At 34.9% G+C, this 24,721-nt stretch overlaps 2 long non-coding RNA genes across 5 annotated transcripts in view; one reads left to right on the forward strand and one right to left on the reverse strand.

The window, feature by feature from the left end:
* The window catches only part of LOC108004032 (uncharacterized), a 78,175-nt gene that overhangs the window by 21,625 nt on the left and 31,829 nt on the right, over positions 1-24,721 (reverse strand). For all 4 annotated transcript variants that reach the window (XR_009832470.1, XR_009832469.1, XR_009832468.1 and 1 more), the window contains 2 exons: positions 18,179-18,353; positions 6,870-6,924 (listed from right to left, as the gene is read on the reverse strand). This is a non-coding gene — a long non-coding RNA (uncharacterized LOC108004032). The remainder of the gene's footprint in view (positions 1-6,869; positions 6,925-18,178; positions 18,354-24,721) is intronic.
* Positions 1-24,721, forward strand: part of LOC133667206 (uncharacterized) — a 141,430-nt gene that overhangs the window by 16,382 nt on the left and 100,327 nt on the right. The window lies entirely within an intron of this gene.

The following is a 24,721-nucleotide window of genomic DNA, read 5'->3' on the forward strand; positions in this document are numbered from 1 at the left end:
TAGCGAAATAACACGAATTGACGTGATCGAAACGAGTACCGATTAGAATCCGGTGTACAAAAGAAGCGAAAAGAAAGGCTGTTCTAATCCTCTCGGTTTGAGAACTCGATTAAAATTAATATCGCGAACGTAATGAAAACGAAATCTTAAAAAATTGTCTTTTCATATCTCGATATAAAATTTCCTTTCCTATTCCATTCCATCGAATCGTTTAAGCATTCGTCGCACACGTTGTCGACAAGATTCCACATCTTGAAAGAGTGTCAATTTTCCCCCCGTTGAATACGCATTCACAGAAGGGTGCACGTGCGACTCGTCGTATTATCCAACGCTCGAATTCGAATAATATGTCTTTTATTTTGTCCACGCGCCGAGGAAACTGTCGTGCATCGATTTCACGGAAGAACGTTCCGTTCTCTCGCGTCGAATATATGTATATATTGTTAGTGGAGCATCAACTTAAAGAGACTGCACAACGTCGACGGGACAAAGCGATTGATTGTAACGCGATAGCGAGAGAATATAAAAGACGAGAGAGAGAGAGGGAGAGAGAAAAAGAGAGAGATGGTATCTTCTTCTCTCGTTCTTTTTCTCGCAGAAAAAAACTCTACAAAAGAAATCCAACGTAGTGATTACCGGCAGACGCACTCGAGGAATTGGAATAAAACTCCAGAGAAATGATATTTTTTTTTTCTTCTTTTTCTCCTCTTGTTTCCTTTTCTTAATTCCAACCTGGAACAGATCGACAGACCAGGCGCCTCCTCTTATGCTGTTTTCATCTTCTTTCGCTTTGACAATATTTTTGTATTCCGGGTGAGAGGGACTCGAGACTTTCAGATTCCACTCAAATATTGTAATGCATAGTCTTTGGACGGAGTAAGTGCCGCGACAATGTCATTAACCATCCTATCGAGTTCTACGTTACTTCTTAACCTTACTTTTTGTTTTTTGTATCTTGATCAAGGAAACGGTATTTTCTTGATCCCAATTTTCAAATTTACGCGTGGAAATATCGCGTAGAGGAAGAAAACTCGCGTTACTTTGAGATTAAAGGAAATTTAGTCGATCAATTTTCTGAATAAAATTACAACTTTAACAAACCTACGATCCTCGATACAGGTGGCACTTTGTGCACGAACCTTTGGCCACCGCGTTCAAAAATCATTCTTTCAATTTTATGATCGATTCACAGGTCTAGTAGGCCGGCCAACGATTTGCATCCACCCATGTTGAAGGAATGAAAGAATAACCCGTTGAAACGCGAATGTTTGACGCGGTAATGATTAAGCGGCCGAATCACGAGCGCGAAATTGCACGGTATCACGCATCGCGAACAGCTCGCGAGATCCCAGTCACCAGACGCTGTAATCCGGCAGCGTTCGTTGGATTTTCAATCTCCCCGTGCCGCGGACCGTTAATCTCCGCGCCGTGTATTCCGCGGCGTGTCTAGCGGTAATTGTCTAATCACTGTTATCCGTCTAATTGCACAACGATTATGCGTTCCGTGCGCGCTCCGTGAATTCTGAAGCGTTCAAGGATTTGAAAGAAAGATGGCTCGTTCTCGTTTCTCGTTGAATTAACGTACCGTTCACTGGAAAGAAGAAACGCGCACGGTCTGATCGGTTAATTTGAACGCCTGAATTTTCATTTTTCTTTTTCTATCCAGTGATATTCGTCGCGTAGATAACTGACCCAAAACGACGACCCGTGTATCCCAATGCATTAGCGTAAAGCATAGAATAATCAGAGTAATCGCAATCGAAAATAAAAATTTTTTTATTTCCCTCGACAGTTTAATTTATAAATGTAATTTTGTAATTAAGAATAATAATTTCGAAAATAACTTCGTTGATTATCCTTAACGTAACTTCACGAATGAAGAATAATTTTTACAATTTCGAATATTCGAGTTACAATATCTTCTGTCCACCGCTATATACAGTGCGTGTTGTCAACAAAGCTGTCTGAAGTGGGTATATAGAGCGTCTGGAAGAAGAAAAGAATTCCTTCCTCCAGGAAACGACGCTCGACCGAGTTCGATGGGCAGATCGAAAGGGTTATTACCCTTCTGTTTGGAACAGGATTGGAAAATCCGGTCAAGATCGACCCGATCCTTATCCCGACTTTGTGTTCGACCGCCTTAACCTAGGTGTTAAGGATTAAAGGTTGGACGGAAAGCGATCAATCGTGTGGCGGGGGAAGAGAGCTTTGGAGGAGTTGGAGGCCGCGGTTCCTCCGTGAAGAAAGAAATCCCGCGCCCGTGATTACCGGCCAGACACGATCGAGGAATTGGAATCACGGTTGAACACGGTAGGGCCGTTCTTTCTAATCCGCGACGAGACAAGAACCGGTCGATAAACGCGCTATATATCAGGGGGGAGGGGGGAGGGGGGGCTCGAGTGCGCGTCGACGGGATGAGAAAGCTGAAAGGGAGGTGTGGAGCGGAGAGAAAAGGGAATGGGGAGAGTAGAGTTGGGAGGGGGAGAGGTTAGGCTGGCCTGTAGGCGTTTGCCCTATTTAACCCCTTTTCAACCCAAACTTTTTCATATTTCACGTTCGCCCACCTGATCCGTCGCGGAATTCCCCGAAACGCGTGGAATTTCGGGACGAAGATGAACGTTCGGAAGCGGATTTGAACGCGTGGAGATCCCAAATATCTGGAATTGGAGAAAGGATCGAAAGGAGAATCTGCGCCTTCCGATTTCGATAACGACGAGGAATCGGAGACAGAATTTTGTCCGGTTCTGTCTTCTGTGATTAATTAATTAATAAAAAAAAAACGAACGAAGAAACGTTGAAAATTCGAGAATGCGGGGAAAAAGGAAGGAGAAAAATTGGAAGGGACGTCGATTTACTCTTTCGTTTTCGGTTTACCGCGCCTGAGATTGCACGTCTCCGGATTCAGCCCGCGCATTCAGCGAACGGCGTGTACGTGTGACAAAGGCTTTTCAAGTCGAACGAAGGACAATCAGTCACAACGCGTTGCATCACAATGTTCCACGGAACGAGTGTCTCCCACAGAGGGCCCTCTTTATAAACGAGACGAACATTATCGATCCGTATCCTCGCAATGAGAAATAATGCATCCTCTGGAGGAAACACCGTTGCATCTCTCCTATTCCGAAAGAAAATACAAACGGCGGGCCGAGAATAAACTGTTTCGCGTCTTTCCTCCCTTCTCTCTCTCTCTCTCTCCCCCTCCTCCTATCTTCTCCTTCTCTCCCTCCCCTCCCCCTCTCTTTGGAAATACGAGCAGTCACGGGGCCAGGCAGCTCTTTCAACGCTTGCTCGCTGTTTCTCAGACGCATCCATTTGTATCTCAACCTTTCACCTGATTTCTCGGCTCGTTTAATCCGTTGCGTTCATTCGGTATAAGTCTCCCATTTCTTTCTTTAGGCGTTCCTCTTCCCCTTTCTCCACGACCGATTGATATTTAAATCGTGAAGCGGGCACGGATTTCCATGGATTTATTCTCGTGAAACTTAAAAGCAGGACGATCTGAGATTTCCATTGTTCTTATTATCGAAAGTGTGGGGTTCTTGAATTAGCTTACGGTGCTTATAATCTTTAAAATAATTAAATTATTTGATAAACGATGAGTAGCTCTTATGCATATTTCTTAAATTTATGGTCACTATTTGGATTGAATTGTTAAAATTTGTTCCATCAAAAACTTGTCAGTTTGTTAGTTGGAAGATTCCATCATTTTAAACACCGCCAAAACTCGTCGAGCGATCGACCGCAATCTCGTTCATTTTAATATCAAATTTGATAAGTCGATGTGTTCAGAAAGAGAGAGAAAGAGAAAGAGAGAGAATCCCTTCCGGGCCTGCAAAGTAAACCAAGACTCTTCACTCAAAGAAATACAATGACCCTGGCGCTTCGAAAGCTGACCGAAATCCTCGATTGTTCGCACGGGCTCATCGTTGGAAAATCCAAGAATTACTGTTAACTGTAAGTGGAGTTACCGTCCAATGAATTTATTAGGGGCTGGCTTAATTTCAAGCGTCAGCTTAACTCGCGGCCGAGGGTAAATTAGATAGAAGAAGACAGCTCCTCTTCCATAATTTAATGCGAGGAACTCCTACGTTTACTCCGATGCTTTAATTTCAACCACTCTCGGGCTCACGAGCCGACTTCGCCAAAGGAAAATTGAGGGTCCGTTGATAAATCGAGATTACGGGGCTAACCGTTGCCTCGGGCAACTGCCCCGCGCTATACTTTTCTTCTATGGAAAAAATGCCGCGGATAAAGCCGTGAAAAATCGTTCCCCGACTCGCTTATTACCTTTGTCTTGAACGCAAATTGCTCGTGTATCGTGTTCATCGTCTCGAGGAAAATTCGGTGGAATCTCGTAACTACATGTACATTTGTTCCCTTGAAACAAGAAACGATTACTTGATTTATCGCGTTTCTTATTTGAAATTGAAATTATGTCTCGCACAAATGGAATGGACAGAGTTATATTTTTACGATGATTAATGATAGAGAAGCTAACCTAACTTAAGATTTAAAACAAGCTTTAAATTGCGATCAACATGTTACAGAAAGTTACAAAAATAAATGCTGATTTCATTATTATATCATGTAAAAATGAAATATTGCATTAACATCTTAATAGAGAAAAACATAACCTAAGATTTAAAATAAGCTTTAAATTGCGATCAACATGTTACAGAAAGTTACTAAAATAAATACTGATTTCATTATTATGTTATGTAAAAAAGAAATATTGCATTAACACCTTGGAGGAAAACATAACCTAAGATTTAAGGTAAGCTTTAAGGTTAGTAATACACTGAGATCAACGTGTTATAAAAAGTTACAAAAATACATACTAATGTTACATGATTCGTGATTTCGTTATTATGTTATGTAAAAAAGAAATATTGCATTAACATCTTAATAGAGAAAAACATAACCTAAGATTTAAAATAAACTTTAAATTTCGATCAACATTATAGAAAATTACAAAAATAAATACTGATTTTATTATTATGTTATGTAAAAAAGAAATATTGCATTAACATCTTAATGGAGGAAAACATAACCTAAGATTTAAAGTAAGCTTTAAGGTTAGTAATACACTGAGATCAACGTGTTATAAAAAATTACAAAAATATATACTAATGTTACACGATACATGATTTTATTATTATGTTATGTAAAAAAAAAAAAAAAAAAAATATTGCATTAACACCTTAATGGAGGAAAACGCATTTAACTTAACCTAATCGAAGATTAAGATAAGCTTTAAGATTAATGATGCGATCAGCACGCTACAAAAAATTATAAAAAATAAATACTAATGTTACACGATACGTGATTTCATTATTGTGTTATGTAAAAAAAAAAAAATATTGCATTAACATCTTAATGGAGGAAAACACGATTCATGCGTTCAATATTCTTACGAAGAGAGAAATCTTGATGGGGGAGAGAGATAAATAGCCGAGGGAACAGTGGTTTTGCAGACGCGTGTTGTAACCACGCTTGCACTTCATGGAGAATTATCTCTTTTCCGGTGACACAATCCGGTTAAACTTGGAAACTAGATAAACAGTATTTTCCGTGAGCATTGAATGATGAGAGTACTTATTTTTAACCGGTTACCAGTTCGGAAAAAGACGTGAAAAATGAGAGATAAAATATGTCGCATTTCTTCGATCGATTGAATTATTCCTCGAAGGATATTAAACGTCCAATTGTTATCACTGGTTCAGTTAAATAATTACAATTGTTCGTATTAAGATATTTGATATTTAAACGATAAAATGTGAAAAATCGAAATTAAATAATCTTATGGAATGGAATATACTATATAGTATATAATATATAATAATCGAATAGAAAAATACTATAGTTGAGAAAATACACGATTATAACTCGAACGATTATATTATTAGGATAATGCGTGTCATCTGATTAAAATTATCCTTTTATCGTATAAGGTATCGCATATTTCGCGTAATAATATATTTGCATAAATTATATGGCATTGCATTAATTCATCATTGAAACGCGACCACGCGATAAACGCAGAAATTTAGTAATTTTTAGCGAGAAAATAAGAAAGAAAAGAGAAAAACCAGTTAATTCGTACAAATGTGTCCGAATATATTTCACAATTATACTCTAGGAAACCATTGTTCATAATACTTATGCATTCTTTTTTTCTATGCATTCAGTTTTACGTAATACCGGGAATATTAAGCAATAATTATTCCAAGTTTTAACGAGGCTGATAAATCTGTGGAGAATAAGAGTTTCCATTTTACGACACATTTTACAACGAAAGAGTAATTTTAGCAAAGAATATAGATATCCACTGGCCACTTGTAATAGCAGTTCTTATTTTTATCAAGCTTTTTGTTAAACATGTTCTAGAGATTTTATTTAAAAATAAAAAATATTATTCAAAGTAAAATAATCGAAAAAATATCATGTCACTTTAGATATACAAAATTCTACGTTAAATTTGCAAATATATAATTTTGTTTAAATTATTATTATTATTTATAATTCTTTTGTTACTTTTGATTTATATTTCATCATGTATAATTTTTTTATTTCTTATTCTATGTAAAAATTGATAATATCGTTTATTGATAAGTTATTGATAATTGGTGATATAAAATTAAGTAAATAATACATTATCAACGAATATATAGATTTATATACTAAATTCATAATTATAACATTTTATATATATATCCATATTTTATTTATGATATTGTTTTATGATTTTTTTAAAAAACCAATTCTTCAGTTTAGAAACGCAAAATTATTTTTTAAAATAAAATAATCAAACGATTCATATTATTTTATAGCAAAACGTGAAAATGTTTTCTCTAAATTTAAATACTTACTGAAATTTTAAAGCGTCACAATCTTCAATTCCAATTACTATTTCCTGATTAGTATCTGTAACAAAGAAGAAATTGAATTGTTAAAAATATATAAATCAATATGAACACTTAACCTAAAAATATATCTCCATTACATATCTACTATTCCAAATTGCTTTTATAATTAAATTTCAAATTTAGAAAAAAAAAGTAGAGCAATTAATTTAATATCATGCAATAAAAAATATTATAAAAATCAGAAAATTTTAAACTTCAGAGAAGCTTGGCGGATTCATTTCCATTATAATCGAATTCATCGTTTATCAATCGTTTCACATTTGAATAAAACAGAACTGTGGGAATCAATCGACCATTAAATAATTTCTTTTGCATCGAAAACTATTAAACGCCATTCCGTGATATTATTTAATTAACAATCAGAGAAATGCAATTAAATCCTGGACCACACCAACTAGAGATTGACGAGCATTAAAAACGACGATTTATATAGGTTATACCGTTCCGTTTGTATACATTCAACGGAAGATCTATCAACAGAAAGATGAATGACATCGACGATCCTTTGTATTTAAATAATTTCCTCTGCTCGCAAAGATTTACAGCCGTCTCCTAAATATCGACAGGGCGTTGGAAATCGCGTCAGACATTAACGATGCCTTCCCTCTAACTTTTGTATCCATGGAATCTTACCACGGATTTTATTAAACATCACCAGCATTGAACGAAATCCAACCATTCAGGATGCGGATCGATAAGCGAACGTCGAAGATATTCCGTTGCATTCAAAGAACACACCTGGAAAATGCAATCTCTCGTTGAATACACTTGATTTTATCCCTTGAAATCGGTACAGTCTGACCTCTTTAAGTGAATCGATCAGGAGAATTATTTTATATATCTTTCTGAACGTGAAATCATCCTCTCGAACGTTATTACAATATACAATATATTAAAAATAAGTCACGTCATGGATTCTATTATTACATGGATTCTACATATAATTCTATTGTTATTGAATTACGATTTAAAATTCTTTTGAGGTTAGGTCCACACATTTGATTAGATTTTTTTTATAAAATCCCGTTCGTTTTATGAAATAAATAAGATTGTTAAGAAATTTTATCGAAAAATGTAAATATAAGATATATTGAATATTTAAGATCAATACGAGGTATGTAAAATTAACCTCTCTCGAGGAATTTCGACCAAAAATATCTCGTGTATGACACGTTCAAAAGGACGGGGGGAAGAATTTTCCGTTTAATAATAAGATGGCGAATCGCTTTATGTCCCTCTCCCAAGTTTCGAGCCAGTAATTTCAAAGAAGGTTCGCCTTAAGTGACGTCACAAATTGTTTGCAGATCGGAGATACGCCCGCGCGATTAATAACATCTATCAGTTCCATTCAATGGAATTTCTTCAGACGCGAATCCCTCATTTTTCATAGCGTGGCGTTTGCTTGCATAAACCTTATCTACCGATTTGTCTCATCACGAGATACTGTATCCCAACGATGAAAAATGCTCCACCATCGTTATGAAGAATCTTCTGAGTCAACTGAGGCTTTATTACGGATATATTAGGTTTTTCTGCACGGGAAACAATTTTAATTATAAATAAAAACTTTAATTTTTGGGATAATTTCTCTTTGATTTTACGATTATATTTTTAAAATTGTACACTCGTTAGTTTTTATGAATATTGAACTGAAACTTCATTCCCTTCGTTATGTAAAAATTTAAATATATACGATATATAATTGATGATTACACGTATGAAGAAATAAGAATGACAGACAATCTTGAGATTAATTACACACTATTTCCACGTTTGTATTTAAATCTTTGATCGACAAATCATTCGTAATATTAAGTTTGTGCTACAAATTTTTCGAGTTTATTTATCGATAAAAAACAAATTGGGCAAATTTTCAAAAATATCTTATAACAGATACTTTTATAAACGTAATAATTATACTTTAACAAACAGATATTTCAAAATATGAAATATGAAATTGAAATACAGGGGATAATCAGAAAATGGTGGAAAATATTTTAATTCCAGCTTCAATGAATTTATCTTTCATGTAATTTTTATATGAAAATATTTTTTTATAATTCACATCATTAAGATTTGATCTTTAATTACGAGTTTCATCAAATTTTTATAAAAATGCAAATACGACACTAGTTTAGTTAAAATCTCGAATCGTTCCCATAGCAACGAATTAAATTCAAAAAGCAATTTTTGTTCAAAAGAAGCAATTTATTTTTCTATCTTAATGCAATAAAATTCGTTATTATATACTGAAAAATTAGAAATGAAATATTAAAAAAAAAAAAAAAAAAAGTAACCCATATTTTGACATAAAATCGCAACGACACGTAGCGATATTACCGATATCAACGATATCTCATAAATCGAAATTGAAATGCTATCAAAATCGTTTCTACGTTTCGAGAATATCATCTTAAAGAATAATACACCGTAGGAGGTAGTCGAATAAAAGCCTGGGAGGAAGGAGGTCGAGGAAATATTTATTCGGAAGATCAGTGAAAGAATCAACAACAAGAAATAACATTTTCCTCTGGTGGTATCCTCTCCAAAACAAACAAACGTGTCCACGACACGCAAGCAAATCCGGATATCACTTTGGTACATATTTCATGTTTCGAGTCCTCTTGAGCGTAACGCGAAACCTCTTCCTACAAATTCGATGCAGTTTGAGACAGCGGCAGATAACAGAGGAATCCGCAAGGGTAAAGTCGTGGGGTGAAAAGCAACCAAGAGAAAAATCTGGATTTTCAATTTCCCACAAGTATATGGTAGGGGAAGGAACCATTGTATATTTTCCATCGCATCCAGTGTGAATGTTCCATCAATATCGTTGGATGTATGATCTCTCTTAATTCTTTTCTGTTTCACTAACGACCCAGAAATTTGAAGAGAAATTTCAAACTGAATTCCGCAGTATAGATATTTTTCCAAGGCTGCGAAAGAATAATTTTAATAATTAACTTTGAAAATGATACGATTTTTCTAATTTTTTTATTTTAATACGACACTCGTATTAATTATGAAAACGTACGTTATATATAATAAATAATCTATATATATATATCTCAAGAGTAACGAAAAATTGGATATATTAGAGTTATATCACTGCAAAGTCTCGAATCCTTATATGGGAAGGTTTCATATTGGCCTCGTAGATGGTGGAATGGAATTAAATTTCGATGGGAAAATTCGAAGCGAAGAGAAAGAGAAAGAGAAAGCCTTGAGCGTGCACGATAGAAACATTTCTACTTTATTGGTTTCTTATGTTAAACAAAACCGTATATAATGGTACGCGGGTTTCGCAGGCAGAATCGTCGTTGGGCGCACGTGCCCCCCTTTTTTCTTGGACTTTCCATACGGTATCCTTCTTGTTATTTATGACATAACAGAGCGCTGTCTGTCGCGAAGAGTGAAAAGAGGGTGGAGGAGGAAGGACAGCGGCTTATGATAAAATCGAATTTCCTCCGGTCGGATAAAAGGCAAACTAAAGGGAACAAAGAGAATATCTGCTCCTCCTGAGAGAAATAATTTTCTATCGACTACGTCTCGCTGCCCTCCAGTCTCTTTTCGTTGCTTTTGAATTATTCACTGGGAGATTGTTTTATTTCCTCGACGCACATTTGTAACGTCATCAAACAAATTTTTACTTTTGTCGTTATCTTTTTAAATTTCGCGCGCTTTGCACACTTTGTCGACCTAACCTCTTACAAGACGATAATTCTCGTGCGATTCAGCGATTGATATTTTCTTATTTGAATTTATTAAATGGTAATTGTGTGTAGACAACTTTTAACGAATAATTCGTTGGAAGATATTGAGAAATAATTTTTCTCCTTTTTTTATTTAAGGAAAGGATTAAACGACAAATATTTTCGAAAGAAATTGAATTGAGGCGAGAATGAGGCTAAACTAAAAAAGCTTTCAAAGAATAATAGATTTCTTCTCTCAGCAGACGATATTTTTCTATCTCTATCTAAACATGACCTAAATTCTAGAGCGCCGACAAAAGGGGAGTTCTCTGGCTCGGACCTGGTTCCAGAACACCGTTTGATCTTTATTAGATTATTTTGTTAGGATAATTGCGTTATAAATGTAATTGAAAGCTCCGCTTCTCCAGTTTTATTTGATTTAAAATCGTAGACGACCTAGTTGATTTTTGTTGAAATAGAACAGTATGATCGGTAGCAAGTAACAAAATTTGTTAGAGAGACACGATTTACTTTTTAATGATGATTAAAAGCGATAAAACTAATAATTTATCGTTATTTTAATCTTCCTCGTTTGATATCGATTTTGTAATACGAAATTTCGGCATAACCAATGTTTACATATTTGAATAATACAACGATGAATATGATCGCTTCCACCTGGCCAATTTGAGACTTTTTAAGACATTTACATACATGCGCGTTATTATGGATCAATCCAATCAATTCTAGCAAGACGATTTACATAATACAACGAGATTATAATATTAGAAACAGTTACTATAGAAGAAAAACATCCGGTTGTATACGCATAAACAGTATATGCAAATTGAAGTTAAAAAAAACACTTGTTCCATGGTAAAATAAAAAACCTAAAATAACGATTATTTTATACAATATGAAAACGTTACAAAGAAATCTAATACAGTTTTTACGACTTTGTATTTCTTTAGCATTAATTAAAATTTCCATTAATTTTTATCACTATTATATTTATATAGTGCTCATGCAAATAATTTGCTCATGTAAATTTCATCGCAGATACAATATTTTATATAATGCGTCGTATCAATTTTATTAACTATGTTACATTATATAACAATTTTATTTAAAATTAAAATTTAATTTATTCTACGTCAAAAACAAATTGAAATACCAGACCGTGATTAAGAAGAAAATTGTGAAGCTTTAGTTTTACTTTCCACGATTCGAAATGATTTAAAATATATATTTAAAACGTATAATCAATCAAGATGAAATGAAACGAAAGCTAAAATGTAACTAAAAACGTCTCGTATTACATATTATATATATCACACATAAAGACATATATATAATCGTGTGTTTGAAGTTATACCAAATTCTGATTACAATTCAGCACACGCGTATAAAAATAAATCATCTATCTTTTGAAAAATTGCGAATATATATATTTTATTATAGCATAATGAAAATATTATTATTTCCGTGTGATAACAATATGAAAAATATACTTTGTGAGATTATATGCTTCGTGATATCATTATCATGCCCAAATATATATATATATACCTGCTTAAACTTTTGTTATTCATATGTTTACTATTAAAATATTATTACAAATTTTATGGCGTGATACAATATTTAGTAATAAATTAAAAAAAGACTGTATAAAAATTATATAATTAATAATTATCTATAGAATAAGAATAAATAAATATTATGTTGCGTTAGATACATACTATAGATGAGTACATCATTGCATCATCGGTATCTATTTTACTATATTCATATTCATGATCATACTTCGTATCTTATTTATAATTTTATTACTTCCTACGAAATTCATGATAATATTTTACGAAAATTTAATCCCGAAAATTTACATCGAGCGATGGCTCCATCTTGTGTTTTATCGGCAATACAAGCAAAGAAAATTGATGGATGATAAATTGATTTTTGCACCTGTTAAACAACATGACGTATCATTCACGAAACACGTATACACGACATATCTTCGTGGGCCATTTTCAATGTCAGTGAACTTCCTTGCATTCTTTTAATGAGCTCTTTTAAATTCAGGGACTGTTGGCTGTACTACCAGCTGCATTATGAGGCCAGACGTTCGTTATTTCACAATTACATGTGAAATAGTGTTTTCTACCGTTCCGCTTCTTCCTTTCTTTTGTTGCTGATTTCCATAATAATTTAATTTTCATTTTAATACGTGTATCATTATATTTTTATAATAAATATTGTATTTCTTATTATAATTAAAATTTAATCCATCAATTTAAAAGAACAAACAAACAAACTCTTCATCGTTATAACGCAAAATAAAATATAATATTTTGACTTATAAAATTTTACCAAAATTATTTAGTCCAAAGTGTTTAAAGATGATTCTTATACAACGCAAGCCAATAATAACAAATCAACAATTTTCTATAATTTTACATAAATCAAATGTTTATCTCTAAAACAAAATCCATCTGTCGGAATTAATCACGAAAATATGCCTCCATAATGTTTAAATCAGATTTTCCCAAGCTTTAGTCGCTTCTTATCTTATATCGTACAACACAGAGGACGGAGAAGTTTCAATGGCGAAGATTAAAACATCGTCGGAACATGCATTTTTCTCGTATTAATCGTAAAAGATGGCCGACACAAACGTGTCCGTTCCACTTGTAATTCATTTTATATTTCCTCTGTTTCCTCTTAACCATCATGCGTGCGGAAAACGCGTTGCAACAGTCTCTCTCTATCTCTGTATACATAAGGGCGTGTACATACACACACACACACACACCATGTGCGCACGCGTACACACACAAATGTCATGGCAAGCTCGTGATTCGCAAAAGCGTAACCGAATTTCCCTCGGTCCTTAATTTTTGCCTTTTTTCTGGACAATCTCTCGGCAGCGAGCCGCTTTGTGGATTCACCTCGACTCTCTCCATTTCCGTGCCGGGGAATCGGCTTTTCCCCTCTTTTTTTTCTTCCATTTCATTTTTTTTATTCCCTACCTTTCTGTTTTTCCTTTTTTTCTTTCTTTCTTTCATTCCTTCTTTCTTTTTTTGCGTGCCTTTTTTTTCTTTCTACCCTACCTACCTATCTATCTACCATAGAATCACGATATTCGAGAGAAGGTTAAAATTTTTTTCACGATGCACAGCTTAGCAACACGGAATTGTCGATGAAGATTTTTCACGGACTAACTTAATTGAAGTTTCGACTTAAACGGTATTCGTGACGATTCGCCTATCCGGTAATTTTCTTTTCTTTTTTTAGCATTTAATTCTCTTGATAGTCATCGTAGTTACCGTAATATCTTGAAATATCTTGATGGCGTAAATTTTATTTTTAATCGTATATAAAAAAATATTGTCCGAACAATCGTTAATAAAAGCGAAATCTACTCGAGTCGGTAACGTTAAAATCGTTACCCGTCGCGCAAATACGATACTTTTATCCTCGAGCGAGAAACAATGCAATAAACGAAGCGAAGAACATCCCATACAGGAAACATATATCAAAACATCTCGACGATATAAATTTTTTTTTTTTTTCGTTACATAAAAATTTCGTCCAAACAATCGTTAATAAAAGCGAAATCTACTTGAATCGGTAACGTAAAATCGTTACCCATCGCGCGAGCACACGAACACTTTTATCCTCGCGTGAGAACTTTAGACGCGACAAACGATAAACAAAGGAAAAGACATCCCCGTATATCAAACAATTCTATCTCATTCCAATCGCGTGTTTCACGCTATGAATTCTATGATAGGTGTACGTTGAAGGAATCGATTGGGTCGCGTGGGCTCGTAGATTTTCCAGGATTTCGTAACCCGACAACGCAGCCTGTCTGCATGACGCAATCCACCCGGTGTAGGATGTGCTCCGGTGCGTGTTTAACCGCAAGCACGGACGTGTGTACGCGCGTGTGTATCCACGTATTTCCGCCCGCATCCGCGCCCGCTTCAACCGAGGTGTGCCCCGAATAACGGCACCGTTCTTGTACGCTTGAAACACGCGCGGGTATAAATAAGGTTTATGACGTCATCCCATCGCAGAGCCTCGAATTCGTTCCGTTGTGTTCCAGTTCCTTCCTCGTTTCTCCCTCGCTTCTTATTCCTCCGTTTCCATCAACCGTTGACAGGACTCCTGTTTCGACTGCTTCGTGCAAATTTTTTTTTTGACCGGTCGATGATCTTTTCTCGATTAGGAAATCATTTTTTTTGTTCGTTATTTTTATTTTTAGAGATCGATAATTTTGGTATTGCTTTTTTTTTTTGATTAATATCCTTAGGGATCGTCAATAAAATATTATCAGTGCCTGGAGTTTTTTTGCTCTTATTATTAAAAGATTCTACAGTGAAATTATTATTTTATATATATGTGTGTTAATGTTTGCCTTCGAAAGATTTTTCGAATCTAATCTTTCTTATATTCTCTTTATATAAGTTATTCGAACTTAGTATTTGAATAAAAGAAAATATTGAGAAGAATTTATGAATTTATGAATGGGAAGATTCGAATAGAATAGTTTTCTAATCGGGAGAGAAGTACGGTGAAAAGAACGAGCAAGGCTAAAAAAAGACACGGTAAATAAGAAATAATAGGCGGGAGTGTATTCGTTTGGCACAATGGTCGGTCGAAATCGCGACTGTTTAGCATTCCACGGTTAATTGCATCGTGAACGGTTACCGCAACGCGCGAAGGGAGAGGGTTACCCGACGTAAAATCGTGATTGTTATTTTTACCTTTGGCCGCTTCTCGTTTCCACTTATTCGACGCAATTACGCGAAATCTAATTTTCCACGGGACTCGACACGTGCGGTTTACCCATGCCACGGAGTCGGTTCCCATTTTATAAAAGTGGCGAGGCCCGCCGATTATCAAGAGGAAAGAGGGAATTGATACGAACGCGATAAAAAATCCGCGATAGAACGTTGGGCAATCGGTAACTAATTGCCGGATAGATAAACTCTTAATTAATGTTATAATTAAGATCGAAGATTTGAAGGTATGGTTACAAACGAGAAACGCCTTTTGGCTTATTTAATCGAGTTACCACGATTTGATAATTCGTATATGCGCGTTTTAAAAACTTTAAAAATACTTTAATTGCAAGGTAAAGATATTCGATTTAAAATAGCCGTATAATTAACCGAAACATGTAAAAATTCTTATCTCGTATCCGGGGAAAGAAGTTAGAAGAGAATTAGGTTAGAATCCATATTCGCATGATCGGTTTAATAGATGGTAAAATTTTTAACGATTTTGTAACGTAACCTCGATCGGATACAAATATCAATATTGTACTCGAATAAAAAAGATCACAGTATGATTACGAATACAAAAGATAAGTTTTCTAAGTAGAATAAATAAAATATTTTGAAAAATAAAATTTTTTTTTCGAGAATGGTGGTTGGTCGTTGACCGGATCAGAATGAGGCACGAATTTTGTCGAATAATTATGGTGCTATAGGAAGAGAAGAAAATTGCACGCCTACGCAGAGTCGAGAGCTGTTCTTCTCGAGCTGTTTTTACGCCAAGAAGATTAATCCCCGTGAATCGTAACCGTGAAGGAAAAAATATGTCCGTGCATCATCCAGCTTTTTTTCCTTCTCTTTTCCCGCTTTTTACCTTTCCTTTCCATCCTCGAAACGCTCGAAACCAATTGAATTTTAATGACGAATCGTTAACAGAGCTGCGTGAATACAGGCACACGTCATAGTACCTAGCGAAATTCACTAGATTCCAGAGAAATCCCCTATTATTTGTTTCGGCGATGGAACGATGAATGTACGAAAAATAAAGAGACACAAAAAATTATCTTATTCATGCAATACGTAAAATTCACGCCTATATATTATTATTATTCTGAATGTCATTAGAATTTTATTTAAAAATCAATGAAAAATATTCCAAATGATATTTTAACTGAGCTAGTTTTTTGAAAGTAATTTTTTTTTAAACAATTCAAGTATGATATAATTTTTAATAATTATCTTATCAAATTTATACAGGAATTAAATACTATTTTTAATTCCTAATTAATTAATTTTTATCAATAATTCATAAGTTCTGATTTGTTATTGTTTTCGGTTATATAATTACGTAAAAAATAGAAATTTCATTATGAATTCGAGTTGAAAAAATGGAACTACATTATTAACTAACGTTTCATTTCGAAACGTATAAATTTACACTTATCAATTATTATTCCTTTTCTTTTTTAAAAAAATGCATATCATTATTTCGTTTTTAAATTGATTCCCCATTAACCGGTCAGAAAGTAAATTGGTACAAAGTAATTTATTGTGTTATTTTCGTTGAACGATGTACTAATTGACCGGCGATACAATCTGTTGCAACTTCGTCGACAATAATTATTGCTTCTTCGCGTCGCAGTCAACGGTGCTTGTTTTCGAAACACTTGACAATGACTTGAAACACTTGAAAACACTCGAAACATGAATAATCGAGTATCCATTTTTTTCATTTATTATTATTATTTTCATTTTTTGAGACTGAAATTTTCAATTGTGAATAAATTACGGACGAATATTAAATATTACATATTCCTAAAAAAAACTTTTTTCTAGAAAACTTTAGGATTTATATTTAAAATATTTAATCATGGAACAGCGTTTCAAAGTTTGAATCATCGAAACATCGTGAAAAATTTTCACAAAAATACGCACAATTCGATTACAAGAGAAGAAATGAGTCACATAGGTGTCATTGAAGAGAGACGTCATTAAGTCATAATTAATTCATGAAAACAGGAAGGTTCGCGTGTATGGTGAACCTATCTAAACGCGTTAACTATTATGCAGTCACATAAAGTTTACCAAGGACAAGCAACACGTAATAGTGTGACAATAATATAAAGTACACGTTGAAGGCTAAATTGTTAATGGCCCGATGAGGAATAGTCGTGAATAGATGAACAATTCGATTTATGCTTTGACAATCGTTTTTCGAAATCTTTTAATGATAGAATTTAATATAACTAACTAATCGAAAACTAATACCAATTATCCATTATTTGTAAAAGAAAAGGTCGCTTTATAACGCATTTCATTAAAAAAGAAAAAAAAAATATTAAATATTCATTCATCAAAGAACATCGAACATTTTCAATCGAATTCATGCAACATTTGTGACGGATAAATTAACCAACTTAGAAAAATTGTAAAAGAAAAGGAACCTTTTTATATAAACTCGCACGATGAAAATTAATTTTCATTTACGAATTATCGAATCGGTTTGCAGAATTTCGAACGAGGAAACGAAATCATAATATTTTCCCTCGCGTTCCTTAGCCCGGCATTTTCTGTAGCGGCCGAATCGTCGGCCAGATGCTGAGCGTACGGTAGGCCAGCCCTCGTAAATTATTCTTAAGTGCCAAATAACCTTGTGTTAAGTAACGAACACAAGCGGGTCGGAATATTCCTCTAATAAACAGACCTCTGTGCTCTCGAATTCCGTGAATTCGATGCTCGTGAATCAGCTTGCCAGGAATATTCAAATTTTAAATTTCATACGTACCTCGAAATCAAGCTTCTTGGAAACCTTAGGAACAATTTAACCTCGGTTCATTCACGTATTCGCCATTTAAAAAGCTATTATTGCATCGGTCCAACCACGAACCTCACGGATTTTGATTAACTCCTCGATCGAACGATTCTTGAAAGATGATATTTCCTCATTGTCATTGGGAACACTGGAAAAATAGAAGATATATCCAAATGTTAGATAATTGTAAATTTTGAACAAGTGGTATTATTTTTATCTCAAATTTTATTACATTTCTTTTTTTTTTATTTGAAATTGTTCAAAAAAAGTTAAAAGAGACTTATAGTATGATATAAAAATCTACCGTCTTACGGCCTCCATCCGTTATTTTTTGCTTCAACGATCAAAGAAATTCCATCCTAACGAAATCGTTTAAAAACATTACGCGGGGAATAAAAGCTTTGCAAATCCGACTGCCTCTCTGTAAAATATCGCGCGCAATTTACATTTACACCGCTCTACAAATTTAATACGTAAATTTCAACCCAAGCACGGAACTGTTTATTAAAAAAAAAAAAAGAAAAACTAACAAACAAAAAGTAAGAAAAAAGGTAAAATGCAAAGAGAAAAGTAAAATAAAATAAAAAAAAAGGAGAACAAAAAACAAAAATAACAAAAAACTGAACACGACAAACAAATTGAACACGAAATCAATCATTAATCCTGTTAATAAATATTTTCATAATCGCCTATCCTCTCTTTTTTCATTCATGCATAGGAAAAACCCAAAACCGAGACAAATAAAATAATAAAATTATTCAACGGTGAATCGAAAAAATCAAAAGTTGCTTTAACGAATTGTTAAATCCATCATTTAAATATCTCTAATTTACGCGTTCTCCGTTAATATTCTATATATTTTCTCCTCCTATTTTTCACTATATGTATATATATATATATTATCCCCGAACGTGACGAGAGCCCCCATAAAAAATTGGTATCGCGAATCAGTCCCCATTTCATCTACGTCCAACGTGGATTACGATCTGGTTAACGATCACCGGTTTTACGCGCATCCAGACGAGATTACCGTCGTTTATGGGCGAGATGATCGGTCCCTGTGATACACGGCTGGCGATCAATTACAATCCAACGCCATAAGAAATGATTACTTTAAGAAATCGTTACGCAGGCCCCCGTTTAATGCCCGATTATACGCGGATTTATTGCGTAATTCAATTAACAACGGTCAACAGGAATAATTAGATCGGATGACAGAGGAGGGGGGAGGGAGAGAGAGAGAGAGCCATTGATGTTCCGCCGGTGTTGTTTTCGCTTGCACGCATTAATAACCGGAGGAATTATTAAGGTAATCAAACGTATCGAATGCCAATTATAGTCTGTTTAGACGGGCGGTCGGCGGAAGCCATCTTGGATATTTATGTTTCTTCTGACGTAAGGAAAATTACGCTCGTATGATTCATGCGTACACGTTTAATCGCGTACGCACGCACGCAGGGTGCGACGAAATAATTTCGAGCGTCTCGAATTCGAGACGTTCCAGATAAAAATTCGGATTGTGTAAACGGAATCGTGTAATGTATCGTGTTAAAACTCCCGATACATTTGTTCCTTCAATAATAACTGAGCAAGAATTAATCGACACCTAAACATGTCTATTTTTGAAATATTTGTTCCATTTTTAGAACGATTGAATAATTATCCCCCCCATCCAAGAGCAAGTTTCGATATCGATTGAAAATTTTAATAAATTTAAAATTTTAAAACATAAGCTTCGATTCGATATATCTATATTTATATTTCAACTCATATCATATAACACAAAGAGTCTAAATGTTTTAACGTTCAAAAAAGCTACGTTCAAAAATCCACAAGTATCATCCAACTATCAATACTTAATTTAGACGATTTATTTTTCTTTTTTTTTTTTTCAATTTCGTCAAAGATCGTACTTAAGATACTAATGTTTCCCAATCAAGCCCATCGAAGATAACACTTTACCCCTCCCCTCTTTCCCCCTCGGTCGCTTATGACACGCATCTCCACTCCGTTTTCCGCGTAACACCGCTCGAGGCAAGGGATCGACAGTTTGACGGATCGATGACCCAGGCGGAACCCAGGTCGATCCACGTCGGCCTCCACGTGCACAGATTCCCGTGACAAGATTGGCGCGGAGGCGCAAAGGGGAGCATTATTTATGGGGGGCGTAAATCAGGATCGAGCACGGATCCGCCGGATCGATCACGCGTCAACCGCGCCGAACAACCGCGCTTCTCCCCTTTGTCGAGGAAACACTGACGAGAGCCGCCCACGTGTCACGCGCCTATCATCGTCGCCACCATCGAGCGAAGGTGTGTCACCGGCCGCAAGGAACCGATCCTTTTTTTTCCTTTTTTCTTTTTTTTCACTTCTTTATGGAAACGAGTCGAGTGGATGCGATCTTCGACGGGGGATCAAGCCCCCGCCCCCGAGACTGAATTTGCATTTTTCTTCAGCTTCGTTATGGATAGCTCGGGAATCCGGATGGAGATTTATCTAGACTTTAGGAGAGGGATTTATGGAGAGACTCGATCGGTCAAATTTGTGTTGTGTTGTGTAGAGAGAGGTTAGGTTAGGAATGGATGAAAGATCGAGCAGCGTTTTTCTCTTCTTTTTTAATACGGTATTGCAAGTGTTTTCTTTTTCTTTTTATCTCTAAATCAGAAGAAGATATTTTTGTGTAAGTGTTATAATGTTTTTGTGATTGTTAATTTAGGTTAAATATTGAAACATTTGGACGAACTTGGAATAATGCATCGCACGAGGCAAGTATTATTGGATTAATCGGTAACTGTTAATGCTTTTTAATTTAAGATGATTGAATTTTCAAAATATTTAAAGATATAAGGTATATAATTTGTAACGACTTCGTTCTTCGTAGTAATCGATAATCAACATCGAATCGAAATTTTCTTTTTTAATTTTCCAAGATTAGAACTTTAGATGTAACTAAAATCTACTTCTTAATTCCTTCTCAAGCCAATGAGATGAAAGACTATTTTGCTCTAGAGAAAAAGAATTGTCAGATAATTACTGATACGTTTATTACATGTACGTGGGCTGCTGCCACCTACACACCACGTTTCAACTTTATCTTATACGACTGATGAGCATAAAGCATGCATGCAACGAGATCTTAACATGGTAAGGTTATTCGATTCAGATGATGTAATTGTTATCTCCATGATTGGATGGAAGTTTTTTTTTTTTTCTATGAAATACACCGGTCAGATACGCAAAAATGGTTTAGAGACGAATGGATAACGATCTCCTGTTAGAAATAAACCAACCGATAAAAAATGACGAAATAAAAATACTGGAACACTATTGAATAGAATATATGGTATTTAAATCAGAGGATTTTCAAATCCGACATATTTGTTCCGTCTTACTCATTATTTTTGTATATAAATCGTTGATTTATTGTTGCCTCATAATCCACGAAAAATTGTTCGCAATTTTTTTTTCTTCGGTGTTTGTACGGTGATAACATTTTGATAAATTAATCTCTAATAATCCAGGGAAAATTTAAATTTACAAATAAACACGATTATTAATCATGATCATGAATATTTTTAATGTCTCGTATTAAATTTATCAACAAAATTTATATATATATATTAGATTATATTAGATTCTTAAATTTATCAATCCTTTTTAAAATGATACTAGGACGAAAATTTTATTTTCGAAACGTTAAATATTATTTCCACTCTATCAATCCAGTCGCTTATTTTCGAATAATTCTCCAAACGCGAGTAGAATCAAATTCAGTCGTAAACTCGGAACAGTCCATCATGGAAATTAATTCTCCGATTGGTCGAAGGGCACTTCCACCAGGTAATAACCGGCCGATATTCCCTAAACAGAACCTCTACACGAAACGGTTTACGATTCGGGCTGGAACGTAAAGTCATAAACTGACAGTCACGTTATCTAACAGTATAGGCTTCCTTGTTCCTGCATGCATCGAGTACGTGAATAGATTCGTGGAATATTCTAATATGATTCACAGATAGATAATCGTGCGTCATACCGCATATATTCGATTTAAATCGTGCGTGTTTAATTCAACGTTTGATTCATTTAATTCGTTAGAAATATTTTTTTCCTAATGATCGATTTTAGAGTCTGTATCAATTTACGATTGTAATCTGATAATTAACCTGATATACAATGATAATGATATTCTCTTACAAGATATAATTCACGTATCAGATATTATTATTGATTTCTTACCTTGCATTTTACAATTTTCTAAAAAATTATTTACAACATTAATTAAACGTTAAAATTGCGATATTATCGTTAGAATTATCAACGATATTATTGTCATTATATATTGGCAATAATAAATATTGATCGCGTTAAACATCGTTTAATATTCAATAGGATTAAATCAAATTGTTCTACATTAATCTTGACGTAATTCCAAAACATGTTGTGTATTAATTTAAAAAATGTTAAACCGTAGGGAAAATCCACGATAATTTCCACGCTTTTGGATTTTTTTTTTTCTTTTTTCTTTTTCTTTCTCTATATATTCACGATCCCAAAGATCGTCGAAGAGACGAAACGTCAAAACGCGAAACGAATAACGCGTATTCATCGTAATAACAAGCGAGACCTACATTTAGGCTAACTGATATTTATCGCATTCACTCGTTCCAGGAAATGTCCAATTGAATTACCTAGTGAAATGCAATTAATCACGATTTAACGGCGCATAATGACGTAATAATTTTGCACAGTGTGCACCGCGATCGATGGTCGGTCACCATTACAACCGGTTGTACTATAATAAACGACGCCAATCTCCCATGAAACTGCGTAAAACGAGGATCGTTAACTCGTCTCTGGAATAAAAAAACTGAATAGAGGCGGGGGCACACTCTCCCCCTCCCCCTCCCTCCAATGCGTGCTCTTTTTACGATACCGTTTTCGATTTAATATTTAATGAACATTCAAATTTCCCATTACACTTTGTCGTTAACGAGCATCGCGTGTTTACGCGATAATCAGCGTATATGCGATTATTATCTTCGCAAATGAAGAAATTCGTAAGCCAATCAAATCTTTTTGCGAAGATTGTATAATCAGTTTTATTTTTGTTCAACATTTGTATTATTCTGTCGGGTATTCAATTTGTGTACGTCGATTATTATCAAGTAAAAAAATTTTTTTAATCAACAATTTTTGTTAGATGGAAATATTCTCTTCAAAAAATTCATACAATTCTTTATCGTACACGGTCTGGAACGTGAGATCACAGAATTACGAAAAATCCTCCTTCCTCCGTTCCGTTGTTATCGTCCGACAGAATCTCGATGTAATAGTCTCGTTAAAAATTTCATTGTGCCCCTTTAACCCCGCCGTCCCTTTAAGGAATCCCTTACGTAGTCGCCAAATGCGGCGAGCATAATCCTTATCCAGTCATCTTAGTCGCGTTCGAGAACATTAATCAACCGTGAATATTGCAAAAATTTCGGCTCCCCTTCTTTCCCACAAAAAAGTTTTCCAAAAAAGATTGTCCCTCGTTTTCTCGAAAACGAAGAGTCGTCAGATCGTATCCACGACAAAACGGTACTTTTTCTGCTCTTTGCCTGGAATGATGACCTGATAAAGAAGGGCCAGAATCAGCTGTTGGCATTCTTGAACTTCCTCTCTACGTTCTCTCTACATCCTCTTTCTTTCTTTACTTTCTTTTTTTTTTTTTACTTCTTTAGAAAACGTGTCCGTAAAATACGCGCAAGTAAAATTTCAGCTGGTTCAGCCATCTGCCCTCAACAGGTGACGAAGATAATCTCACTTGCCCACGTGTCTTTTTCTTTTCTTTTTATTTTTTTTTAAGAGAAATATACACCCTTTTCGACCCTTTCTCGATCGTTGGAAAGAAAATTGGCGGGGAAGAACGAATCATGCGGATACTTTTCTATCCGCGTGTAATTTTTAGCCCTTTAAGAGCTTCTCCAATATGGTAAACGTAGTTCGAAACAAATTTCGTTCTTCTTTATCCGTTGAGCTACGAAACAAGTTGAGAAACACTGTTACACACTCTTATAAACTCTATTTTAAAAAAGAAATTATGCTGAAATAAACTACTCCGTGAGCCGAGAATCGTGATTAAACGATCGTCGCGTAAATATCAGAAATCGGGCGAGACGGTTAATCGTGCGGACCAGTTGCCGGAAACGTTGCTGTAGGTAAATGCAGCGGGTAAAGAAAAAAAAAAAGAAAAAGGAGGAGAGGAAAATAAAACAAAGAAAAAAAGAAAGGAAAGGAAAGAGAGCCAGTTGCCTGCGTTAAAGCGAGAGAGTCGCGCGGAAAGAAGATAATAAAAAGGTAGGAGGCAGCGTCGTCGTCGTCGTCGAGTGCAAGCGTTCGTAACTCGACGTGGGTGTTGTCTGCAAGGACACACGGACGCGCCTCGTGTAATTCCACTCGAGCTCCGCGAACAGGACGAGGAGAGGCAGAGACAGAGGGATAAAGAAAGAGAGGAAAAGAGAAGGGACAGAA

The sequence above is a fragment of the Apis cerana genome, linkage group LG13 (assembly GCF_029169275.1).
Source record: "Apis cerana isolate GH-2021 linkage group LG13, AcerK_1.0, whole genome shotgun sequence".
Classification (NCBI taxonomy): Eukaryota; Metazoa; Arthropoda; class Insecta; order Hymenoptera; family Apidae; genus Apis; species Apis cerana.